The sequence below is a fragment of the Callithrix jacchus genome, chromosome 8 (genome assembly GCF_049354715.1).
Source record: "Callithrix jacchus isolate 240 chromosome 8, calJac240_pri, whole genome shotgun sequence".
Classification (NCBI taxonomy): domain Eukaryota; kingdom Metazoa; phylum Chordata; class Mammalia; order Primates; family Cebidae; genus Callithrix; species Callithrix jacchus.
In genome coordinates, this window is record NC_133509.1 from 106,427,831 (window position 1) to 106,449,306 (window position 21,476).

Consider the following 21,476-nt stretch of genomic DNA (forward strand, 5'->3'; position numbering starts at 1 on the left):
TACCTATTCTCAGCCCTAATGGTAGTGCCATCCCTGTTTATTTACCTCTTGGATTCTTACCAAGTTACAACATGATCTCTTTATCCTTGGGTTACTTATTCTATTAAGCTTACTGTTTCTTTTATTTATTTGCTTTTTTTTGAGGCAGTCTTGCTCTTTTGCCCAGGCTAGAGTGCAGTGGCACCATCTTGGCTCACTGCAACCTCCACTTCCCGGGTTCCAACGATTCTCCCACCTCTGTCTCCCAAGTAGCTGGGATTACAGGCGTTTGCCACCAGGCTTGGCTAGTTTTTGGTATTTTTTTTAAGTAGAGGCGGGGTTTCACCATGTTGGCTTGGTTGGTCTCAGACTCCTAACCTCAGGTGATCCACTCGCCTTTACCTCCCAAAATGCTGGGATCATAGGTGTGAGCCACTGTGCCTGGCTAAGTTTACTACTTCTGCACAAAGAGAAATTGATAGGTTTCTGTTTTAGATGAGCAATTCCAGTGTAACTCTTTTCAGAGGATTTAGATAAAGTATTTCTCTTGACCTCCCATTCCTCATTCTCATTCCTTCACAGTGGGCTATCTTTTTCCCCTGCATGTCCATTTCCTTCTCTGTTTTTTTCCTTGAGAGAGAAGTTTTACTTTCTTCTAAGCGGAGCATGGTAATAAAATCAAGTTCAGGGAAAGAATGTAGTGGTGGGCCAGATGTGGGAAGAAAATGAGAGAGAAAAAGAGTTCAGTTGAGGAATTTGTAGTCTTAGAAAGTAAAATCTGTCATTGCTTCTTTAACTGCTTTTGTGAGACCCTGAATTGGACCAGGTAACTGCCATTTTCTCATCAGGGTCTGAGGATGGCATTTGAGCAATAGCTAGCTTGTCAGTGTTTGTTTTCATAATGTATAGTCAGTTAATAGTTTGACTTCCTGATTTGTTAACTGCAGGGGGAATACAAGGCTCACTCTCTCCTTTCTGATTTCCTACCAGATGAATTCCTCCTTCATCAGTTCTGTGAAGAGGCTATGAAATAATTTGAACAGTTTCGATTTTTAATAATTGAATCTTCTTCCCTATTCTTATACACCAAGATCTCCCTTTTTCTCAAAAGGATAAGTTATTTTCCCTTATGGTTTTAAGGTAAGAATTGGTCCCAGTGAGGTGATTTCTATTTATTCTTACATTTTTTTCAGTCTTGCATAAATTAGCTGAAATAAAATTTTGTCCTGAAATTTTGCCAAATTCTTTGAGATTCTTAGAGTTCTCTAGAGAGGGTATGGAGTCACAGCTTGGAACAGTTGCTTTAGGAATAATCTTTCCACCTGGTACCACAGGCACATCATCCTTTGCAAGGAAGATAGTTAAATGTGTATAGTCTGGTGGAATGGGATCTGGACTACTAAGTGTGTCTCTTCTGCCTTCTCCAGTTCACGATTTCCGATATCTCTGCCCTTATTGCCAAGTCTGGTCTGTAAGCTTCATTGTTAAGTTTACTGTCTTCCTGAGGTTGTAATAGAGGCAGGATCATGGTGCTTTTTGGAGTTTGTGTCTATTTTCTGATGTTTCTGGATGTAAGAGGGTGAAGTAGTCCCATTTCTATGTTTCAGTGCTTGATAAATGACCGAAGAAAAGAAAAAAGAAAGAAAGAAAGAAAACCTGATTTCTTAAGTAGTTATAGTCTGTTCTTCAGACTCTTTTTTTTGTTTGTTTTGATGGTGTTTATTAAATGTGCACGTCATTAACTGCAGTCATGAAGGGTTGCTTTCAAATCTGGGAGAACACAGTGGTCTATAAAATAGCTTCTTAGTATTTCTTAACTGTTTTTCAGCACAAGAGAAGATGCACTCATTTTGATTTCCTTAGTATTTTTCCTCCAAGAGCAGAGAGCTGCATTGTTTTTCATGTGGCCTTTACAAAGCCATGTGGTCTGTTTGGAGGACAGTCAGTGCACACCCCATTCAAGGATGCTCTCTGCAGTCCTTCCTGCTCCTTGGCCCATTTTCCAAAATGAGATGATGACTACAAAAACACACTCTCATAAGCTGTAGAAGTGTCACAAATGGAAAGGAATATTGTCTTTTCTATATTACTCTTTGCTTGTGTGGCCTAGTATAAATATTCTTTATTCAGTACATGATCTCCGTTGGTGAAATAAATAAATGGCTGCTTTTGACAATACTGTTTCCAGAGAATAGCTATTTTTCGATTAGGCCAGCTTGGAACTTTTCCAGTAGAAAACTATTTGCACATTGAACAAATATGACATATATTGCATTAAAATGAGTTGCTAGTATTTCATCATATTTACAGGTTGAAGAATCACTGCATTTTATATATGACAATAAATTTCCATTGGCAATGACCATGAAGTTTTTGGCCACATGAAAAATAACTGACTAGAAAGTCTGAATCTAACTTCTTATTCAGAGAGGACTGTTTTTCTGACAGATGGATTTTTGTAGCCTTTGTTGATCTTTTACATAGAATAATGCTTTTTGTTTTGTGATTTAACTCTTTGCCCTCAGGCTTTTCAATTTGTATATGTTGATCTGAAAAACTCTTCTCGTGGAGAGATGTGTGACCTGGACTACAGGAAATATAATTTGCAGGAAGAATTGGAGAGGGAGGCATTTCCTTCCTTGGTCTCCTAAAATAGTCAAGTGATTAAATCTGTTACTGTAGCTAGAAAGTAGAACTATTGTCTGTATTGTCAGCAACACCCTCAGGGTGAAGAGAAGCTGCTTCTGTGCAAGACAGTATCTGGGCGCACGCCTCATCCAGAGGGACGATACCATCCGCGTTTGGAAGCAGGCTGAGAAATGCTTCGGCATTGGCAGCAGCTCCTCATCAGAAATGCTCTCTCGCATTTTATAGTAAACCTGTGTTGACTCTGGTGGGGAGTTCTAAAAATATCATATCATGGAGATTTGACATTTCTTATAGCAGCCGATAGTTTACATTAACAAGCCCCTTGGAGTTGTTTCAGAACACTAATCGCTTGCTGTCAGCACCTAGTTCCTCTGAGGGGTAGAGCTGGGCTGGTCCTGCCTCTTATTACAAGACTGTCTGATTAGAGGGACATTTCTGAGTTCATGTCTGTTCCTACATTTCCAATATATACTGAAATAAAAATACCATGAAAGTCTGATAGAACTGACTCATAGAATTTTGTTTTTAGGAATTTTGGATTTTTTTTTTTTTGAGATGGAGTTTCACTCTTGTTACCCAGGCTGGAGTGCAATGGCGCGGTCTCGGCTCACAGCAACCTCTGCCTTCTGGGTTCAGGCAATTCTCCTGCCTCAGCCTCCTGAGTAGCTGGGATTATAGGCACACGCCACCATGCCCAGCTAATTTTTTTGTATTTTTAGTTAAGACGGGGTTTCACCATGTTCACCAGGATCGTCTCGATCTCTTGACCTCATGATCCACCCACCTTGGCCTCCCAAAGTGCTGGGATTACAGGCGTGAGCCACTGTGCCCAGCCGGAATTTTGGATTTTTTAAAGTATAGTGAGGACTGGTGGTGGCTCATACCTATAACTCCAGCACTTTGGGAGGCTGAGGTGGGAGGATTGTTTGAGGCCTGGAGCTCAAGAGCAGCCTGGGCAATATAGCAACACCACATCTTTACAAAAAATAAAATTTTAAAAGTTTAAAAAGTAAATTGAAAGTGCAATGTTAATAGCCAGGACTAACAAAAAGGTGTGCCATTTGTGTTGAAAGTGTTGTCTTTGCTGAATGAGAAAAAGCAGAATACACTGATAAGAGAAATACTTGTTTCACTCTACTGAAAACATTTTGACTCTTGTTAGAACAGAATTTCCCTCCTTCTAGAGATATGCTTATTGAGATATTACATTTTTTGAAATTAGGGGAAAATCATATAGTGCTTAAAAAGCGTACTCAAATATACAGTGAAAAGAAAGTCGAGCTGTAACACATTAATCAGAATTTATTATGCTGGTTGGGTGCAGTTGGCCCACGCCTGTAATCCCAGCACTTTGGGAGTCTGAGGTGGGCGGATCACCTGAAGTCAGGAGCCCCCAGACCAGCCTGACCAGTATGGTGAAACCCTGTCTCTATTAAAAATACAAAAATTTGCCAGGTGTGGTGGCAGGCACCTATAGTCCCAGCTACTCAGGAGGCTGAGGCAGGAGAATTGCTTGAACCCAGGAGGTGGAGGCTGCAGTGAGCTGAGATTGTCCCACTGCACTCCAGCCTTGGAGAAAGAGTAAGAGTCCATCTCAAAAAAATAAAAATAAAAAAGCCTATTAGATTTTGACTGGGATTTCATTGAGTCTATTTTTCAGTCTGTGGAGAATAGACGTTTTAATAATACTGAGCATCCCATTCACAAACCTCTTCACTTAACTTCTTTCAACAGTGTTTTGTAGTTTTCAGTATACATGTTTTGTACATCTTTCATTAGATATAGTAGATTTTCATTAGATATACTGGATTTTTTGTGAACCTGTAAGTACTGTATTTTGAATTCCTTTTTGTTTACATGCAATTGCTGTTTGTGTATTGACCTGATATCCTGCAAACCTCCTAAATTCAGTTGCTAGTTCGGATTGTGTGTGCGTGTATGCATGTGTGTGTGTATGTAGGTAATTGTCATATGTAATCATGATTGATTGTGTTAATAATGACAGTTTTATTTTTTCCTTTTCCATCTTTATACTTTTTAAAACCCTTTTTCTGGCCCATCGAACTAGCTAGAACTTGTAGTGGCTCGCTAACTAGGAGTGGTGAAAATGAACATCTTGCCTTATTCCTGATCTTAAGAAAAAAGTATTCAGTGTTTCACTGTTAAGTCTCATACTTGGCTCAGTATGGTGACGCATGCTTATAATCCTAGCACTTTGGGAGGCTGAAGTGGGAGGATTGCCTGAGTTCAGGAGTTTGAGGCCAGCCTGGGCAACATAGTCAGAACCCATCTCTACAGAAAACACAAAATTAGCCAGGATTGGTAGCACATGCCTGTAGTTCCAGGCTGTATCACAGAAGGTGAGCCCAGGAGGTCGAGGCTGCAATGAGCTGGGATTGTGCTACTGTACCCCAGCCTGGGAAACAGAGTGTGACCCTGTGTCAGGAAAAAAAAAGAGAAAGTCTCATACTTAGGTTTTTTTTTACACTATGGCTTCTGCTCTTAAAACCCTATAATTTTGTGAATTCTTGTTTTTTAAGTTCACAATGTTTAATCTACATATTAAGCTTTCCTGTGCTTGGGATGTTACTGCATTACTCCTATTTTTCTGTTTGTTTTCTGCCTCATTTCCCAAGCAATTACCTGTTGCTTTTTCCCTTGGCCCTTCTACCTTTGAGAACATAGCTTCTTCTCTTTTACTCTCTTCTCTCTGCATTCTTTTATTTTTTGAAACATAGTCTTGCACTGTCACCCATACTGGAGTGCAGGTGCGGTGGCATGATCTCAGCTCACTGAAACCTCCACCTTCCAGGTTCAAGCAATTCTTATGCCTCAGCCTCCTGAGTAGCTGGGATTACAGGCACATGCCACCACATGCAGCTAATAGTTGCATTTTTAGTAGAGACAGGGTTTCATCATGTTGGCCAGGCTGGTCTTGAACTCCTGACATCAGGTTATCCACTGTGCCCAGCCTGCATTCATTTGTTTTTAATGAATTCTTATTTATCAAGTATTTATCGAGCAGGTACAATATGACTAACTGTGTTGGTATCTGAAGCTGTACAAGTTGACGAGACCTGGTCTCTGTCCTAAAAGATCACTGTAAAGCATGGAAAGTACTATGAATGGATGCTTCCTTGGACCTCCTGGTGGACTTCTCACTTGATCTCGTGAGGGTCAGTGAAAAGGCCTACTGAAGGAGATGCTCATACCACTTCTTTTTGCTCCTCATGGGCAGTCACCCAAGATTAAGGATTGGCTTTCTTTTTTTCCTCCACATTTGATTATACCTCTTCTTGTTTTCATGCCACAATTTCCAAATCCAGCCAGAAGCATAATTGTCAGAACTATATTGTGGTGCTTATTGCCTTATATCCTCTATAATTTTTGTGTAAAGAGCTCCCCCCTAATAGCTCCCTAGCTCTTGATAGTAGTAACTTGTTTGTCTTTATTTTTAGAAATTCTATAGAATGTTACATTGTTAGAAACTAAAAAAAAGATTTTTGAATGAACTCATTGAATAACTCATTTTTTGTTCATATGTGTCGTATATTGTTATTGGATAGACTCATAACTTAATATGAAAATAATTTTGTTTTTTTGTTTTTTGTTTTTTTGAGCTGGAGTCTTGCTCTTTTGCCCAGGCTGGAGTGCAGTGGTGTGATCTCAGCTCACTGCAGCCTCTACCTCCCAGGTTCAAGTGATTCCCCTGCCTCAGCCTCCCAAGTAGCTGGGATTATAAGTGTGTACTACTACGCCCGGCTAATTTTTGTATTTTTAGTAGAGACGGGGGTTTCACCGTGTTGGCCAGGCTGGTATCGAACTCCTGACCTCAGGTGATCTGCCCATCTTGGTCTCCCAAAGTGCTGGGATTACAGGCATGAGCCATTGCGCCCGGCCTGAAAATAATTTTGGATTGTATTAATTTTCTAGAATAATTTTTTGTTCAACTATTCCTTTGGGGGCTTCTTTCCTTCCATTTCTTCACCCAAACAATGTCTGTTGCTCCATCTTTGTTTGCCAGATTGCCTCTCTTATTCAGTAGCTCTTCTTGTTCTTGTAAAGCCATAAAAGCATCACAGAACATATTTTATTTTTGAGGAGGTACCAACTAGTGATTATTTCCAGATAATTAAATTATAAAACTAAGAACAATGCCTTATTGCAAATGTAATGGATGTGTGAGGCATTGTTTAGTGATTTCATTTGAATGAAGGTGAAACAAAGGCATTAAATTTTTTTCAAATTGAAATATGTATTTCTTACCTCTGCCAAATGTGTGCTACTTAGTATCCATTAAATATGGGGCATATCGCCTTATTTTGCTGAAGTATAAGGTCAGAAGTCTTTAAACTCAACTGTGTAATGAAGTCTGCTGTTAGCATTTTATTTACTAAATTTTTGTCATTTACAAAATTTGAAATAACTTTGAAAGATAAATTATCTTTTATCACCAGTAGATTTTTTATTTATATCCTTATGGGGAGGAGTATGGTGATTACAGGAGGTATTTAGATATCAGATAAAATCATTGTATATGAGTATGTTATATGTGCCTTAAAACTGCAGTTATCAACTTTGAATCAACAGAAAAATAAGTGTTTCAAGTGTACATTTGGATGTTCACATTTCTAATATTCTTAAGAAGAAGGTTAATTTAGTATTCAGTATAAAAGTGAAATGAGGCCAGACAGGGTGGCTCACACCTGCAATCTCAGCACTTTGGGACACCGAGGTGGGCAAATCACTTGAGGTGAGGAGTTCCAGACCAGCCTGAGCAACGTGTTGAAACCCTGTCTCTGCTGAAAAGGCAACAACCAGATGAGCCCAGGTGGCACACACTGGAAGTCTCAGCTACTTGGGAGATTAAGGCACAAGAATTGCTTGAGCCTGAGAGGCAGAGGTTGTAGTGCACTGGGAGACTCCACTGTACTCCAGCCTGAGAGAACAGAGTGAGACTGTCTCCAAAGAATAAAAAAAGTGAAATGAAAAGGCAAGTTTATATAGGGAATTATAGCTTAAACTTTATTTAACCGTGAACAATTAAGCCTTATCATTTAGAGGTTACTATTATTGTTTGTAATTTTAAACTCATCTGCTTTTTTTGTTTTCCTTACATATGATAAAAATGCTTCAATTTAGTAAACTTAATAAGAGTTTAAAATGATTAGGCATTTAAGTGTTTTTAAGTGTTGGAGAAAGATATGGAATGCATTTTTCAAGGGTGACCTTGGTGGCTCCCTTGGCCTTTCAGGTGATAAGTCCATTTATAAGTACATTGGGATTACTGGACATAATTTATTCCCATCAATTTTCTGTCTCTGGAATTCTACCTTTTCATTCACCTCATTATCTAGGGAATGGACTATCCTTTTTTTTTCTTTTTTAAATGCCAAGATACCTTGTTCTCCCTAGCCATGATGCTTGCCCTCACAGAAAAGGAGCTGTCCCATATGTGAGCCAAGTAATTCTGCTGACAGCCATTCTAGGTCCCAGGATCTCTTTTGATTATTTCTCATGTTTTATTTATTGTCTTATTATTTCTGCCTAGCTTGGCCAGAAAGAGTTAGATTTGAAGGTCAGCTGAAAACATTTCCTATTTTCAATCACAGTTTGGCCAGTTGGGCGGTTTCTATCCAGTTCCTTGAAATAGGTCACCAGACACATTGTACAAATCCCAGAGTTTAATGGGCCATCTGTTGGGTCACTCTGGTAGTTGTTCCTTTTTATAAATCCCAATGTACCCAGTTAAGTTGAAGCCAAGGATGTTAGACTCTTTTCAAAGAGACTAATGTGCTGACCAGTGGGATCCTCTCAAATAAAACTTGCCCTCAGAGAGTTTTCACTGACTCCATTTCTTCTGTATTTCTCCCTCAGTAGTGAGAGTTTGGCTTTTTGATTGTGGGAGCTGATGGTCATGCTTCTTGAAGATAATTAGAAAAGGGGGCAAGTGGTACTGCTTGGGAATAGGAAAAATGAGGCCAAACGTTTGGCTGTAGCAATAGTAGGATTTCTTTGCAGAAAAGCTTTGGACAAGGCAAAGGGAGCTGGGTGCAGTGACGCCTGTGATCCCAACACTTTGGGAGACTGAGGCAGAAGGATCACTTGAGCCAAGACTTGGAAACCACAGTGAGACCCTGTATCTCCAAAAATTTTCCAAAAAAAGCCAGGTGTGGTGGCATGTGCACTTGTAGTCCCGGGTCCTTGGGAAGTTGAGGTGGAAGGATCGCTTGAGCCCAGGAGTTTGTTGCAGTGAGTTGTGATCATGCCACTGCACTGTAGCCTAGGTGACAGAGTGAGGCAGTGTCTCAAAAAACTTTTTTTTTCTTTTTTAAGTTTGAAAAAGCCAAATGGAAATGAAGGACAGTAAACTTGTTTCATGCAGCTGGGTTCCTCTGTGACTCTTAGAGAGGAACTCCGAAAGAGTATAGTGTGGAGTAGTCAGAACTGAAGTTTTAAGCAAAGCAGTTTGTTAGCTCACTGAAAACATCTGAAATGTCCATTTTACTTTGTGTTTCTGATTATCTGGTGAGATCTGGAAAGTAAGAGTCAAAACATGGAGTCTCGAGTCTGAAGGGCAGTGAGTGTGCTGACGGAGAACCAGACTGAGGCGGCTGTCTTTCAGTATATGATCTGTGAAAAAGAGAAACACCGGCTCCATTTGGGCTGGTTTCTCTTCTCTCTTGAAGCAATGTCATCTAGTTGCATGACTTGAAATATACTCTGTATGCCTCTCGTTTCTAACTCTGTTTATCCAGCTCTTTCTCCAGATTGTATTTCCAGTTGCTTTTCTGATTATTTCCACATTGATGTCCAATGGACATTGCTTATTTAACATGGTCAGTGAAGAACTGTGATCAGTCCCAGCACTTAGGGAGGCTGAAGCCAAAGGATTGCTTTAGCCCAGGAGTTTGAGACAAGCCTGGACAACAAAGTGAGATCCTTTCTCTACAAAAAGTCAAGATTAGCTGGGCATGGTGGCCTGTATCTGTAGTCCCAGCTAGTCCCTGAGACATTTCCCTGTCCTCTCTAGTCACACCGGCACTCTTTACCTTGGACATGCTATCTGTTCATATCCTAGCTGGCTCTTCCCTCTGCCCAGAACATTCATGCTTTGTGTAGCTGATTCCTTCATGACATTTGTCATTTAGTCATATTATCTTAAATGACTTCTTTGCAGAGGGAGGCCTTCCTTGACCAAATCAGTTGAGGCTGAGGTGGGAGAGTTACTTGATCCCAGAATTCTAGTCTGCAGTGATCTGAAAAAACAAAAACCTTCATGTGTGTCTGGGATAATCAGCTCATCCTTGTTTCCTGGGACTTTCTTGGTTTTGACACTGAAGTTTCACATTCTAGGAAACCCCTTCTTCCCAGGCAAACCAAGATGGCTAGTCTTTTTATTTATGGTCCTGAAACCTGTTTCTCCCTCATTTGGAATTCCTAGGGAGAATCATCTGTCCAGTTGCTCAAGCTAAGCATTCAGGAGTTATCCCTGATTCATCTCTTTCTAAACCCATCAGTAACATGTTTCTTTTTTTTCTATTAACATGTTTCTTAACCACATCTAATCTATCCATATGCCTTGTTGGCTCTACCTCTGAAAGTGTCCAACTCTTTCTGCTTTGCATCTCTGCTGATCCCATCTTAAAGCAAGCGGGTTTGATCTTGAGCTGGGTTATGTCATGAGACAAGGATGTAGATAGAACCTGAAGCCTTTCACATTGTACTTTTTTTTTTTAAAAGAACATAGTCTCACTCTATCACCAGGCTGGAGTGCAGTGGCACAATCTTGGCTCACTGCAACCTCCGCCTCCCAGATTCAAGCGATTCTCCTGCCTCATTGTCCCGAGTAGCTGGGACTACAGGCATGCACCACTATGCCCAGCTAATTTTTGTATTTTTAGTAGAGATGGGGTTTCACTGTGTTGGCCAGGATGGTCTTGATCTTTTGACCTTGTGATCCACCCGCCTCGGCCTCCCAGAGTGCTGGGATTACAGGCGTGAGCCACCATGCCCGGCCTCACATTGCTGCTAAAGTCCAACCCCATACCAGGGCCTGCAAGGTTCCTCACAGCCCCACACCATCTGTCTTTTCTGGGTCATTTCCCTTTCCCCTCTGGCCACACTGACACTTTTTACCTTTATTTGCTCATGTCCTAGGATCTCTCTACTTGCTCTTCCCTCTGCCTGGAACATTTATGCTTTGTGTAGCTGATTCCTTCATGATATTTAGTCATCTAACCTTAAATGACTTCTTCACAAAGAGGTCTTCCTTGACCAAATCAGTTGAAAGTAGCCAGCCAGCCACTCTTGACCCTATTACTATATTTTAATTTTCTGGATGCACTTCCAGCTATCTGACCTTTCTCTTGTTTATTGATTTGCTTGCTCTCACTCTCCCCTACTAGACTGTAAGCCCTTCAAGAAAGATGGCTTTGATTGCTGTACCTGCCATCCTTTCCCCAAGCTTTAGGACAGTTCACAGAACGGAGGCCAGAAAATACTATTAATTGTAGTAAAGAATAAATGTATCCTAAGGCATTTAATTAAAACTTTGAGAAAAAGGAGATCTTGAAAGTTTTAGCAAGCAAACATCAGTAAGTGGAAATTAATTGTACCATAGCTATTATTACTACCACAAAAGGTGTAGAATATCACTGATAATTATCTTTATTTAATAGGTTATCATACTGATTTTATGTTAGCTAAACTTTTAGGTTTATTTACAAATGTATTTTCTCATACCTTGTTTCTTTTAAGCTTATGAGTTATTGAATAGTTGAATTTTTCTCTGGCATCAGCTTTTGAGTTTGTATCCTTAGTATGAAGTTCAACCAATTGCATATGTCAGTCAGTCTGTGGGGACTGCAGAGTGCCCTGGAGCCCTCCTTACTTACTTTGACCTAAGGGACTGCGTTTTGGAACTTGAGTGATTATAAATCTCCACGTGTCAGTGTCGAAAGTCTTTCTAAACCAGGGTCTCATTTGGGGTCAGATGATTTTGTTGTTGAGGGCTGTGGAATTACATGTGTAGCTGCATCCCCAGACACTACACACAAGCTGCCAATAGTGCCTCCTCAGTTCAGACTGCCGATATCTCCAAATACTGCGCAGTGTCACCATGGAGGGCAAAGTCTCCCCCATTGAAATCCACTTTTCTCAACAATGAATACATTTTCTTCTGTTTTCTTTACACTGGGAGATAATTTTTAAAAATCAAATAGAAATCTGGCTGAGTTTTTTTGGTCGGGGGAATGTAGCAGATTTTTAAAAGCTGTTATAAGGAAAGATGGTTCATATTCCACCATTACTAAGTTATAAGAATCTATTTTCAGCGTGTATGTTTCTATAATTCCACAGTATGCTTTGCGTTAGGAACCCTAAAATATTCTGAGGGAATTTGTTCTTTCACTGTTTCTATATTTTTCGCCTGCTCCCATCACCATGGAGCTAAACACTTGGAGACATGTTAAATTAAAAGCAGTAATGACAGAAGAGGAAAAAACATTTTTCTTCTGCGTTCTTTTTACCTCTCTTCCTCCTTACCTCAGTCAACTAAATAGGGTATTAGTTTGAATGTTTTAATTGGACGTCAAGATAGGAAAGACATGTTTTCCATAGCCTATTTTTTCCTTAGGAAAGGCTAACAGTGTAATTTGAGCAGACCTATGAATTGATATTCTGACATAAAGGAAAATACACCAGGAATGTGTAGGGAAGGAGATTTTTTTCCTTGGCCTGCACCCATTTTATAGATCTGTGTGCTTCAAAGGTCCCATTGTATTGTTTAAGTATGGCTCCTCCACATCATATACAATTCTTTTTTTTTTTCATATAGAAAACAAATATCAGAATGTATGTAACCTAGTTTTTAGTGTAGAACTGATTGATTCATTGAATAAACACAATTCTTGTCAGCTTTCTTAAATTGACACCTTAGCACAGTGTTTTGTGTAAAGTAGATTATTTTTCAGGTTGTGGTTTGTGTTTGAAATTCATACCCTCATCCAGTTACAGACTTTGAGCTTTGGCCTATCTAAATGGAATATTCCTTTTAGTCCTTTCAGATGAACCAAGGATGAATGTAAAATTAGAGAAAAAAGTTTTCTTTCCTAATATTTATGACCTGTAGCATCTTCTGTTAGTTTGTAGGAACGTGGTGCTGACATGTTATTTCTGTTCAGCAAAGGTAGTTTAGAGAATTTTTTCTGTTTAAGAAACAGAATTTTTTTTTTCTGAACAAATTAACGTCTTGATATTGAACCTTGGCTTCACTGTGTTCAAACCTTCAAATGTTAATTTAAGGAAGTTTAGATGCCTCATTTCTTTTTAATGTATTATTGCTTTCTTTGCACCCATGAAGTCATGATATTGAATTTAAAAGTGGATGACCTTAAAGAAAATCATTTCACTTAAACACCACAGACTTAAAAATAAAAAAATATAAAGATTTTAAAAAAAGAAAGTAAAAAAAAAAGTATCTCCTTTTCTGATGTGGGCTGGTGAGAAAAGATGTTCTTTTTCTGTTGCTTTAAGTCTTTAGCTCCCTGTCAGTCCTGCCCCACTGTGAAACCCAACATGTTCTCAGCATTCTTGAGTAACACTTCCCACACGTGGCCTTCTGTATAAAGCGTTAGTGAGAGCTTGTTGTTGTTGTTGACTTCTGTATTGACATGAAAAAGACAACAGTTCACGAATTACAACATCCTGTGATTTGATTTGTATAACATTTTTTGGTGAGGTTTTGGGTATTTCATTCTTGTTCCTTTGATCTGCTGCACTTGGGCTACCATCCTTTTTACAATATTTATTACTATAAAGCACAGTTTGGGAGCATTTAGGTTGTTTTAGCTCCTTGTCATCCTAAATAGTGCTGTGATGAACTTTTTTTTGCACAGAATTTTATCTTTTGAATTGTTACCTTAAAAAATACTCAGGAATAAAATAACTGGGAAAAAAATGTAAGCATTTTAAAGGCTCTTGATACATATTCCTAATTAAAAAAAAAAGCACAAAACCAATTTCACTCCTTCCAGTAGCTAATGAGCAAATTTTGTAAAATTAATACCTTTTACTTTTCTTAAAGGATACTTAAGGGCCCTAGCATTTTCAGAACGGTAAGTGAGCATTGGCTTCAACTTTAAGTCACTGGCTGGTGCATTAGCCCCTAATAGGGCAGGCAGCCTGTTGGTTGAACTTTTGAAGCCAGGCATTGACTTCACCTCTGTAGCTCTGAAAGTCCTGGAGGACATTTTCTTGCAAGAGAAATCTGTTTCATCTATACTGAAAATCTGTTGTTCAGTGTAGTCACCTTTATCAATTATTTTAGGTAGATCTTCTGGATAACTTGCTGGTGAGCTTGCACTGTCATGTTCTGGAGACAGCTTCCTTCCTGAAACATGATGAACTAATGTCTGCTGGCTTTTAACATTTCTTCTGAGTTTCCTCACCTTTCTCAGCCGTCATAGAGTTGAAGAGAGTTAGGGCCTTGCTCTGGTTTAGGCTTTGGCTTAAGGGAATGCTGTGGCTGGTTTGATCTTCTTTCTCTCCAGAACACTAACACCTTTTCCATCTCAGCCGTAAGGCTGTTTTTCTTTCTTACCATTTATGTATTCACTGCAGTAGCACTTATAATTTTCTTCAGAAACTTTTCCTTTGCCTCACAACTTGGCTAATGGTACAATCCTAGCTTTCAGCCGCTCTTAACTTTGAACATGTGGTCCTCACTAAGCTTAATCATTTCTAGCTTTTGATTTAAAATGAGACACCTGTGACTCTTCCTTTCACTTTCAAGTTTCACTTGAACTTAGAGGCCATTCTAATTTCAGTGTGTGTCTCAGTGACTAGAGAGCCGGAAGAGAGAGAGACAGACGGGAAATGCAGCCGGTGGGTGTAGCAATCAGAACTTACACGACATTTATCGATTGTTTGCCATCTTCTGTGAGTGCGGTTTGTGGCACCCCAAAAGATTACAGTAGTAACATCAAAAAATCACTGCTCACAGATCACCAAAACTGATACATTATATGACAAAGTTTGACGTATTTCAAGAATTACCAAAATGTGACACAGAGACAGGAAGTGAGCACATCTGTGGGCAAAATGGCACTGACAGACTTGCTCAATGCAGGGTTGCTTCACACCTTCAATTTGTGAAAAACACAGTATCTGCAAAGTACAGTAAAGTGAGGGGCCATAAAATGAGGTGTGGGTATTTGCTATATATTGAACAGAAACATTTTTTGAATGTGTAACCGATTATTTTTTCTTTTGTGAACTGTCTACTCTTTGAGAAAAACTCTCTATGTCTTTCCTCTGCTTTCATACCATCATGACAATCATCAACACAGAGGACAACTTCTGTGACCAAAAGCGTGGGGGTTTCTCTCCACACGCCAAGCAGCAGGCACAGCTGGGTGCCCTCAATTCAGTTCCAACACTGCCTGCCCTAAGATAGGGTAAGATTCCACAGGTTGAGGATTTAGACCCCAAGACTGCCCCTTACACCTTCAGACATCATTGGTAAGTTCAGGCCTCCAGACTTCTGACTGATTGACTTTAAGTTGGGGTTCCCACAGCCCCCTCTTTGGGTTCAATTAATTTGCTGGAGCAGCACACAGAACTCAGGGAAGCATGTTTACTAATTTATTTAAAAGGATATTACGAAGGATTCAGGTGAAGCGCTGTATAGGGCGAGGTATCGGGGAAGGAGCACAGAGTTTCCATGCCCTCCTTGGGTATACCACCTTCCAGGAACCTCTACATGTTCACCTCTCCAGAAGCTCTTCAGACCCGGTCCTCTTGGGTTTTTCTAAAAGGAGCCTTCATTATGTGGCCTGGTTGACAACCATGTAGAAATGTGATTGGACAAAAAGCACATTATCTAAACCCAGCAAGACCTGTATTCAGATTTTTCTTGGCTTTTCTGTAGAGTTTTCCTTCCCCTAGGATATGGGGCAGGACTCTGGAATGAGGGTCTTTTGATCCACAATCAGATTAGAGTCCTGCCTTGGGCAGGTGAAAAGAGAGAGAGAGAGAGAGAGAGAGAGAGAGAGAGAGAGAGAGAGAGAGAGAGAGAGAGAGAAAGAGAGATTCTGTTTCCTGAGGCCTGAAGTACCCCAACATTATAACAAGGGCTGTGGGAGTTAGGAGGCCAGGAACTCTGGACAAAAACTGATGTAGATATCATAACACCACACCCATTAATACTTCTTTTCCCATTTTTCTTTTGGAGTCTTAGTGTTTTATCTTGCCTCGCAACTCTTTGCATGTATTCTGTATATTCAATCCGTGTTGTATTTATTGTAATTTTTTAAAACTAGTATTTGGTTTGCCTTTTAATGTACAGATGTTTAAAACTTTCATGTAACTAAATCTGTCAACATTTTCTTTTGTGATTTCTTTCATTAGTTTTACTCATGGAAAACGTTTCCCCATTCGGTATCACATTTTTCCCCTGACATTTTTTTAATTTCAGACTGACTTCTTTCCACCCATTAATTTCATAAGAAAAGAAATCTATTTGAGAATTAGGAACACTTTGCTACTGATCATGATTACTATAGGTTGTATTTTCATAGTTCTCTGCACAAAGGGGCCACTTGCACTAATTGTTAACTTCTGACTTTGTTGTGGTACTTGATATGTGAATGCCTGTTTAATTCTGTGTTAATCTGTGCTTCTGTTACACTTGGATCATTGTGAAAGTATCTTATTGAATATAAAGATGAAAATGAACAAAGTAAAATAAAATTAAATTAGTCATGATTGACTCCTATGTGAGTTCATACTTTTAAGAGGCCCAGAAATTATGACTCTTCAAATTTAACAGATATAAAGAAACCTACCTCACTTTCCTGTGATAGTTATGGATTGTAGCATTAGCTCAAGTTGACTACCAACAGAATGTAAAATATTATCTTTTGCATAGTTTGTGGTGATAACTGCTATTTTTCTAATTTGTACACATTCAGTTTTTTAGAAATATGTGAATCAATTGAAATGAAAACGCCTTCCAATTTGCTGGCAAATGAATATTGCTAACTTACACTGTAGGTAATAATTAAGTATTGGTTTGTGATATGTATGTAAATCAGTTGTCTCGTGATTTTTAGACCAAAAACTCACTTAGAGAAGTAGTATTCTTGATGGCATTCAGGTGACATAGGTAAAAAAAGTATTTTATTGAATTCAAGGCCTAAGTACATTGCCTTTTACGTGTTACTTTTACTTCATATGTTTGTTTATTGTCTTTCTCTGGAAGTAAATGTAAACATTTTAAGGGCAGTATTTTCAGCACGTAGAATGATACCTCAAATATTTATGGAATAATGGATATTTGTTGAGTGAATATCAGGGCACAGAGTTAAAAGTATAGGAAAAAGGAATACTTCTGCTTAAGTACCTAGAATTTACCAGCCATTGTATGAGGCATTCACTGATCTCATGACTGTATAGAGAGCATTGTTTTTCTAAAGAAGAACCTGGTTTTACCTTTGCTGTTAACTTTCTGGATACATCAAGAGTGATAGGTTTTTAGGAGACAGCAAGAAACTATAGATGCGGAGAGCTCCATCATGTTCCAAGGTAGATTTCTTTTCTGGGAGAATGTTAGTAAAGAGCCTTAGCTAAACGTTCTCTCTGCTTTCACTTGGCTGTAACTAGAACTGTAATAAGAAATGACGTGGAAGGCTGGTGAAAGCTCTGGTTGCTATTGAATGGGCATATGTACACTTGTAGGTAGTTTACTTGAAAGATCTAGTTTGTGAATCTAGATAATCTGGGACTCTCTTTTTAATTTCCTGAAGCATTTTGTTTTTCGGTTTTTTTTAGAGACAGGATTTGTTCTGTCACTGGAGTACAGTGGCACAGTCATAGCTCACTATATCCTCAAATCTCTGGGCTCAAGTGATTCTCCTACCTGAGCCTCCTGACTAGCTGAGACTACAGGTGCACGCCACTGTGCCTGGCTATGTTTCTTATTTTTTGTAGAGACGGGGTCTCACTGTGTGGCAAAGGCTGGTCTTAAGCTCCTGGGCTCAAGTGATCCTCTTGCATTGACTACCCAAAATGTTGCGATTGCTGGTGTGAGCCAGGGCACTTGGCCTTTCTGAAGCATTTTGAGTGCATGCAAACTAGCAGCAGATGTCAACATCATTTTCATTTTCTACCCGATCTTATTTATTTATTTTCTGAGATGGAGTCTTGCTCTATCTCCCAGGCTGGAGTGCAGTGGTACGATCTCCGCTCACTGCAACCTCTGCCTCCCGGGTTCAAGCAATTCTCCTACCTCAGCCTTTCAAGTAGCTGGGATTACAGGTGCGCATGGCACCACACCCAGCTAATTTTTGTATTTCTAGTAGAGACAGGGTTCCACCATGTTGGCCAAGCTGGTTTTGAACTCCTGACCTCAGGTAATCTGCCCTTGTCAGCCTCCCAAAGTGCTGGGATTGCAGGTGTGAGCCACTGTGCCCGGCCTCAGCTTTACTTTTTGCAGAGAATGGCATCAAAAGGAAGTTTTTCCAGCCCTTCTTAATAGTATGTGCTGTTTATAGATTTCTCCCTGCCCAGTGGCATTGGACTCTCCCAGAAAAATTGTATGCCAAGATTGTGTTAAAACATTGTCAAGCATTCATGATTTTATCATTTTATCATTTAGGGCAGTAGGGGTCTCATAGAGATGTTATGTGAAATACAGTAACATTTTATTTACCTGATAAATAAGTATAGATTAATAAAAAGGAAATTTTTTTAAACCAAGAGATTTTGACCTAGTTTCTGATTTGTCATGAGTATAATTTCAGCTTGATTCATGGTTATGAACAGTATAAAAACTTTTCTGCATTTTTTTCTAACATATTAAAACATATTTTTTAAAATTTCCAAAAGCATGTTTTTTAATTATGGAAAAAAATAAGAAGTTTATTTCCATTCAATGTAGAATTATGTAAACTTATTTTTTTGTATGAAGTTTCACTTCATGTTACTGAACTAGACTTGTTATGGAAAACTTTTCCTTGAATAATCATTGAAAAATAGGTTGGGGGAGTGAGACTTTCTACTAACACACTAAATTTGTGCTCCATGTGTAAGACATTTGTATATTTTTAGTGGACTCTAATTGTTATGGTAACTGAATTTAGAGATGCAAAAGACCCTACTGTAATATACCTACCACCAATGTGTTTGTTTCTTCATTCTACTTACAAACTCATGTTTAAACTTCAGCTTTGATCAAAATATTGTCTACTTTTGGTAAATACTTAATTGTAAGTATTTGTGAGTAAAAATCATATTTACCTATTCAGATTTACTTGTTGTGTCAGGAATGCAGTCATCTGCAAGCATCAGAAAACCTCTCTAGTAGTATAAGCAAAAGGCAATTAACTCTCCCACGTACAAAGCAGCCCCAGAAATCAGTAGTCCAGTGCTGTTACATATGCTCAGTGATGCCACAAGGGACCCTGGATCTTCTTTCTTGATTCAAGTGGTGACTTTCCTCATGCTAGCCTTCTGAATGGTAAGATGCCTGTTGCTCTTCTAGGTACTCTATACTCCAGGAGGAAGAAGGGGAAGTTAGAAGGTAGCAGGTAAAGACTAGGTGAATCAGCCCCCTTTTATCAGGAAAGCTAAGGAGTGCTGCAGATCCCTGTTTACTTTTCATTAGCCCTGGTTTAGGACTAATCTAATCCTGATTAGTTACCCTTAAACCAGTCCATTGTCACAGTCAAAATAGTCCATTAGAAAATTTAGAAAATTCCTGATGTATATTCTGGGTCTAGGATAGAAGATTCACACCAAGGTATCACACACCCACTTGAACAACATGAGAATCTGTTGCTAGTAAAGAATTGAAAGAATGGGTATAGGTTAGGTAGTGGACTGTGTCTTCTGTACCTGCTGGAATGAAGACAGTATGTATTAGATAAATCTAAAAGTCCTATGCATTTTTTAGTTATCTTGATTCTTGGTTTTCTGGAATAAATTAGGGATTTTTTTTTTTTCAGGTTCTTCAGGTAGTCTTCTGTAGTCATATATAGCCTGGCATCGTAGGGTATGATTTAGATATTAGGATAGCAGATATTATGTTTTAGGGACTTCCTTAATATTAACTATTTGATAAAATGAGAATTTAGTCATAATACTCTAAAATTTAAATTTGAAAGCTATTTAATGAATTCGTGCTTTCTAAAAGGAATTCTTTTTAGTAGCTCTTTAGAAGATTAATTTTGTTTATTTGTAATTAAAATGGCTCGAAGATGATTCATTTTCAAAAGATATGGGCAATGCTCATCACATATATAAATTTATGTTCTACTTTTTAGGCTTAACATTATATCATAAATTTTTTCCCATGTAGTATTTTATTTAAAAAATTACTTTGGTGTCATAATTTACTTAATAATTTCCCAGTTATACATTTGGTTCCATTTTGTGCTGCTGTTAGCAATGCTGTAATTGCATCTTTATATAGATTATTTTTAATGTGGTATATTATTTTCTTTAGATTCTTCATATTTTAATGTCTTTTGAAGCATTTAGCTGATCGCAATCCAATGGCATTGTATTACTTCGCAGGGCTAACCCAGCAAGATGTAAAAATAAAAGTTTTTCTGTCAGTTTTCCCAGTATTGATTATTGGCAATTAAAAATTTTTTTGTTAATTAACAAGTGAAGGGAATGATCCAAGATGGCTGATCGTTAACATCTCGGATGGCAGCTGCCGGTGAAAGCGCAGAGAACAAGAGGACGCCATATTTTCAGACAAATTTTTGTTGCTCACGGAGCAGAAGATTCCCAGTGGAGGAGCCCCATGGGTCGCCAGCACGACTCTTGTGGCCAGCACAGCGGTTTTGCCGGCACCTCGGTGCAGCAGCTCCTGGTGCAGAGTAAACGGGACTGGTTCCCCTTCTGACTGACGTTTGGAGCTCCGGGAAGGCAGAGTCGCCTATTACAGACTCAAGAAGGAAGCCAGACTGGAGATTCCTGGGCAGAAAAGCACCATCAGTCTTAACGCCACTGTTTTGGCCAGTGCAGTGGGTTGCTCATATTTCGGCCCTGGGAATTAACAATATGGAAGTCCACTCAGAGACCTAGTTTGAAAGTTGGTAATTACAAAGACGACAGGTGGATAAATTTACAATGATGGGAAGAAACCAGCATAAAAAGGCTGAGAATACTCAAAATCAGAATGCCTCTCCCTCTAAAGAGGATCACAGTTCCTCATCAACAAGGGAACAAGGCTTGATGGAGAACGAGCACATCCCATTAACAGAATCAAGCTTCAGAAGATGGATAATAAGAAACTTCTGTGAGTTAAAAGTACATGTTGTAGCCCAATGTAAAGAAACTAAGATCTTTGAAAAAAGGTTTGACGAAATCCTAATGAGAATAGACAATTTAGAGAGGAATATAAGTGAATTAATGGAACTGAAGAATACAATATGGGAACTCCGAGAATTATGCACAGGTTTAAACACTCGAATTGATCAAGCAGAAGAAAGGATATCAGAGGTCGAAGACCAACTTAATGAAATAAAACGAGAAGACAAGAATAGAGAAAAAAGGATAAAAAGGAATGAGCAAAGTCTCCAAGAAATGTGGGACTATGTGAAAAGACCAAATTTACGTTTGATAGGTGTACCTGAATGCAATGGAGAGAATGAATCCAAGCTGGAAAATATTCTTCAGGATATTATTCAGGAAAATTTTCCTAACCTAGCAAAGCAGGACAGTATTTAACCCCAGTTAATACAGAGAACACCACAAAGATATTCCTCAAGAAGAGCAACCCCAAGACACATAATCATTAGATTGACTAGGACTGAAACGAAGGAGAAAATACTAAG

The 21,476-nt window shown here is 38.9% G+C and overlaps 1 protein-coding gene across 43 annotated transcripts in view; it reads left to right on the forward strand.

Moving 5' to 3' along the window:
• The window catches only part of SIPA1L1 (signal induced proliferation associated 1 like 1), a 397,653-nt gene that overhangs the window by 192,332 nt on the left and 183,845 nt on the right, over positions 1-21,476 (forward strand). The gene's annotated exons all lie outside the window — the stretch shown is intronic.